Here is a 5973-nt window from a genome sequence, read left to right as displayed (position 1 = left end):
TGATGGTGAGCACTCGTTGCCGGTGGGCGTTGCGCAAGGTTGGTTGATTATGAAAGGTGTGGCAAATGTTTGATGTTGCATACATTGAGGAGTATTACGAACACATTAAGATCGAAAGTTCTCCAAAATATATATATATTTTTTAATGTAATTTCATTTTTAATTGGCTGCAACTAAAGCTTTGTCGATTCGGATGATTATGTTGATTTTGTTAATTTGGTTGAATTTGTTGACATTGTAGATTTTGTTTGTAGGTTCAAGCTACTTTGTTTTTCATTTTCTTTCTTCATCACATTTGAGTTCTTCGATCTTATTTTAGTAAAATTTGCGGGGTTGCATATTAAATTTCAAAATGCATTTTTTTTTTTATATTTCATCACCGCCATTTTTTAATCCAATGATTATTCCTTTCAATTGGTTGAAAGTCAAATGAAACCTTTTCAAAAGTTTAATTCAGTGTGAAACTTGAAGAAGAAAAATGCTCCTCTTTTCTTGTTTTGGATCAAAACTTTCATGTTTGCTTATATCAAAAGATTCATGTTTGCTTATATTTGTGTTGGTAAACAAGTCATTTTTTTGTTTTCACCCCATTGTTTATTCAAAAATTTTAGGCTGAAAGTCTGATTTTCTAAAATTAAAGGAAAAAGTATTATCAAATCAGTTTTTTTTAAAAGGTCCAATAAACCACATTTTTAGTTTTTGCTTTTTCGGTGTTTTTAAATCCTTACTCAAGGCGGTTTCAAAAACACTCAAAAAGCAAAAGCTGTTGGTTTATTGGACCTTTAAAAAAAAACTCCAGAAATGTTTTATATGTCACTACAGTTGCACTACTATCAAAAATGAGCGCAACATCAATAAATTTATGAAAATCAAGAAATAGTTACACTGAAAATAAGTTAGATACGTCAACCTTTTATAAAAAAAATCAAGATTTTCAATGGTATTGCAGTTGTTACCAAAATGTTTCCAGCAATTATTTTCAAAGCTTACTTTTTTTACTTTACAGTGATTCCATCAAACCAGCAGGATCCAAATCAAAACTACGTATTTTCAAAAAAATACTTAAAATTTATGTTTTTTTAAATATCGGTATCAAATTATTGGGATTTCTTTATACATTTCGAAAGTAATAACACAAATTTATAAAAATGCTAATTTAAAAAAAATAACAACGTATTTAACAAATTTTCAAAAAACTTCGTACTTTCAACAAAATACCCAAAATCACAACTTTTACAATATGGTTATCAATCAAATGATTGGGATTTTTTCATAAATTTCTAAATTAATCATATTTTTTTGAAAATAATCAAAATTTTCAAAAAACTGCTTACTGGGTATCAAATGATCTGGAATTTTTTGTCATACATGATGAAAGCAATATCACATATTTTTAAAAATACTCAAAATTTCCCAGAACTACGATTTTCGAAAAAATACTCAAAATTCCAGTTTTTTACAGTATGGTTATCAAAAGGTCAATATTTTTCGTAGATTTCGAAAGCAATGACACAATTTTTTTTTAAATGCTCAAAATTTTCACCAAACTTCGTTTTTTCGAAAAACTACTTAAAATTTCAGTTTTTTACAATATGGGTATCAGATGATCGCGATTTTCCATACATTTCGAAAGAAATAACATTTTTTTAAATACTGAAAACTTTCACAGAACTAGGTATTTTTGAAAACATAATCAAAATTTCAAATAATTTCAAATAATCGTGATTTTTCATACATTTCGAAAGTAATAAAACCCTTTTTTGAGATGCTATAAATTTTCACAAAACTACGTATTTTCAAAAAAAACTAATTTTTTTGGTTTTTCACAATACGGGAATTTTTTATACTTTTCGATAGCAATAACACATATTTTTAAAAATATTCAAATTTTTCACAGAACTACGTTTTTCGAAAAAAATACTCCAAATTCCAGTTTATTGCAATATGATTATCAAATGATCAGTATTTTTTCATAGATTTCGAAAGCATTGACACATTTTTTTTAATACTCAGAATTTTCACCAAATTACGTTTTTTCGAAAAACTACTCAAATTTTCAGCTTTTTTACAATATGGGTATCAAATGATCGCGATTTTCCATACATTTCGAAAGTAATAAAATTTTTTTTTAAATACTCAAAACTTTCACAGAGCTAGGTATTTTTGAAAATATAATCAAAATTACAAATAATCGTGATTTTTCATTCATTTCGAAAGTAATAAAACACATTTTTGAGATGCTATAAATTTTCACAAAGCTACGTATTTTCGAAAAAAAAACTATTTTTTTTGTTTTTTTTTTTCAAATAATCGAGAATTTTCGATACATTTCGAAAACAATAAAACATTTTTTTAAAAATACTCAAATTTTTCACAGAGCTACGTTTTTCGAAAATATACTCCAAATTTTTAGTTTATTACAATACGGTTATCAAATGTGGAGTTTTTTTTTTTGAAAAGGTCCAATAAACCAAATTTTCAGTTTATGCTTTTTGGGTGTTTTTTGAAACCGCCTTGAATCAGGGGTATTAAAAGACACCCATAAAGCATAAACTGAAAATTTGGTTTATTGGACTTTAAAAAAAAACTCAAGAAATGATCAGTATTTTTTAAAAGATTTCGAAAGCAATGGCACATTTTTTTAAATACTCAAAATTTTCACAAAAAAAATGTTTTTTCGAAAAACTAATAAAATTTTAAGTTTTTTACAATAGGGGTATCAAATGATCGAGATTTTGTCATACATTTCGAGAGTAACAACACACATTTTTAAAAATAATAAAAAGTTTCACAGAACTACGTATTTTTGAAAAAAATATCAAAAATTAAAATAATATCAAATAGTCTGGATTTTTCATACATTTCGAAAGTAATAAAACTCATTTTTGAGGTACTCAAAATTTTCTCAAAACTACGTATTTTCGTTAAAAATAACATTTTTTTGGTTTTTCACAATATGGGTATCAAATGAATCGGGATTTTTTTATACTTTTCGAAAGCAATAAAATATATTTTTCAAAATACTCAATTTTTTCACAGAACTACGTTTTTCGAAAAATACTCCAAATTCCAGTTTATTACAATATGGTTATCAGTATTTTTTCATAGGTTTCGAAAGTAATGACACAGTTTTTTTGAATACTCAAAATTTTCACCAAACTACGTTTTTTTGAAAAATTACTAAAAATTTTTTAATATGGGTATCAAATGATCGAGATTTTTTCATACATTTTTAAAAATAATAAAAAAGTTTCACAGAACTACGTATTTTCAAAAAAATAATCAATAATTCAAATATTATCAAATAGTCTAAATATTTCATACATTTTGAATGTAATAAAACACATTTTTGAGGCACTCAAAATTTTCACAAAACTACGTATTTTGGAAAAAAAATAACTATTTTTTGGTTTTCACAATATGGGTATCTAATGATCGGGAATTTTTCATACATGTCGATAGAAATAATTTGTTCAAACTACATAGTTTTGTGAAATTTATGAGTACTTTCAAACAAAAATATGCTAAACAGATGATGGATATTTTTTCGAAATTTTTCTAATTACCATTATTCATATTGAAAAACTGAAATTTTACGTTCTCTTTTGAAAATACGTAGTTCTGGCGAGTTTTGACAGTGCGCGCTTTTCCTGCTTGCCGTTGCGCGTCAGGTTGGCAGTGTTGCGTCAGCTGCACGCTGGACAACGATTACGTGAATCGCGCCACTTCACAGCGTTCGGGTGTAGACCGAACAGTGAAAATGTTGGGTATTTTCTTTTTTTTTTTTTTTGTTATAACTTTCGAAATGTATGAAAAAATCCCAATCATTTGATACCCATAGGGTAGGGTAGTCATCAATGAGACACTTTTGGTTTTCAACTTTCAAAGATTTTTCTCATTTTTTCATCAGCATGTTTTAATGAGCTTTTTGTTGCATTTTCTTTTTTTTTTAATGTGTTCTAACATTAACCAAAATATGAGATCGATCCGACATCTACAGCCAGAGTTATTCAACTGTCTCATTGTAGACGCACTTGGCAGGAACAATGAGACAGCTGGGGAACAGTGAGACACACTACGAAAATCAAGATTTTTCTAGTAAAACATCATGTTTTTGTATTGTTCCATTGCAGGTAACTTGCCTTGAACATTTTAGAGCAATTTTGCCAACATGAAACTTTAATTAACAAAAGTTATACTAAAAAGTATTTAATTTTGTAAAATCCGTATATTTATATCAAATAACTTTGTATTTTTGGTTAAATGAAGTTAAAACTCAATAAATATGCCAAAAATCACTTTTAATTCATGTTTTGAAAGATTTCCATAGATTTTGAAAAGTTTAATGAAATGAAACATGAGAATCAAACATTTATGAATAACTTTTCAAGGAAGCATCCATAACCAAAGCCACTATAATGGCAGACGTGTATCCAGTAGACATACCTTTCCCCCAAATATGAGCCTGATTGGTTGAAACTACGACTTGTGAGAGCCATTTTATCATTGTTCCCCGTGTCTCATTGATGACTACTCTACCCTACTGTAAAAAACTGAAATTTTGCGTATTTTTTCGAAAACACGTAGTTTTGTGAAAATTTTAAATATTTAAAAAAAAATGTGTTATTATTTTCGAAATGTATGAGGCAAGACTGTATTTTACTTTTCGATACAAGTTCTGAAAAGTTCAACGTTTTGGCACTCATTTTAGCGAAATCATTAAAATATTATACATTCGTTTTTTTAGAAACCACTCGTTTGAAACGCGTTCTTTTAGTCGATTTTTTTTAGATGCAACCATGTTCCAATGACTCTCCCCTTTGTCATCAAAGTTTCGCAAAATCGAAAGATCAACAAGTCGTCAAGTCGAAGCTCAAACGCCAGCGCTTTTACGCAGGCACGATAGTTTTATTTTGTTCGGTGGATTTGTTCTTTCAATTATTAAAACATTGCGGTTTTTCATCTTTTCAAAAGTTTATTGATATATTTCAATCATAGATCTCGTTTATTCATATATATAATATATAAGTAACTATGCCTTAAGTGTTTTGTTTTTATTTTTCATTGTTTTTTTTTCTGAATTCATTGTAATTGTTATAATAATTATAATAATAATATTTCAATAAGTTATGCCTTTATTAAATTTGTATCTACGTAATAAGTATTTCTTGCTTCGCTGTCTACTCTGATCAAACGCATAATATTACTAGTAAAAAGAGGGTAGAGTTTTGCTTCTGCTTCTTCCTGCGCTCTCTCGCGCGCACTGTACACACCCCCAAGTTCAGCAGCTTACAATTGTTTACCGTTTTGACTTATTTCTCACTTTGTCACGCAGTTTATGTCTCTTTTTTTGTTTGAATATTTTATATATTTATGTTTGAAATGAAGTTCGATGAAAGATAGTGATTTTTATTTTTACAGCTTTTTTTTTTAAGTTAAATGAGCAACCGTACTCGACTCTGTCTGTGTGCGTGACTTAGGTGTCAGACAACAGATGGCACTTGAAGGTTTAATCTTTACACGATAGGTTTATTTTTCTTTTATTTAAGAGCACTCGTTTGTTTTTGGGTTTGTTTACTTCTTGTTTTCTCGCGCTAATCTTTGGGCGGCTCGCTGCTAAATGTTACAATTGCACACTTGGTTTTTTTTTTCAATCATTTCGCTCGACGCCATTTTGTTTATTTATTGTTTTGGGTCGGCATTGTCAAATTTTTCCGCACTTTGGTTATCTGCTGTATATTTGTTTTTCCCCTTTGCATGTCTTGGTTTGTTTTGTTTTCAATAAAATGTGGTGAAATAATAAAAGTAAATGTGAAAAATGATAAAAACTCTAAAAGCTATTCCTAATCCTAACAGAACAGGGTGGCGACAGGTGTTTGACTACTTTTAAGGCAAAAAGTTAGTATGAAATAATTTAACACAAAGAAATCGTCACACAATGAGAACTTTTGAAAAGTTACGCGTGTGGATTTC

This window comes from Culex pipiens, chromosome 1 (assembly GCF_016801865.2).
Source record: "Culex pipiens pallens isolate TS chromosome 1, TS_CPP_V2, whole genome shotgun sequence".
In the NCBI taxonomy this organism is placed as follows: domain Eukaryota; kingdom Metazoa; phylum Arthropoda; class Insecta; order Diptera; family Culicidae; genus Culex; species Culex pipiens.
The sequence above is the reverse complement of the archived record's forward strand: the minus strand, read 5'-3'. Positions refer to the sequence as shown.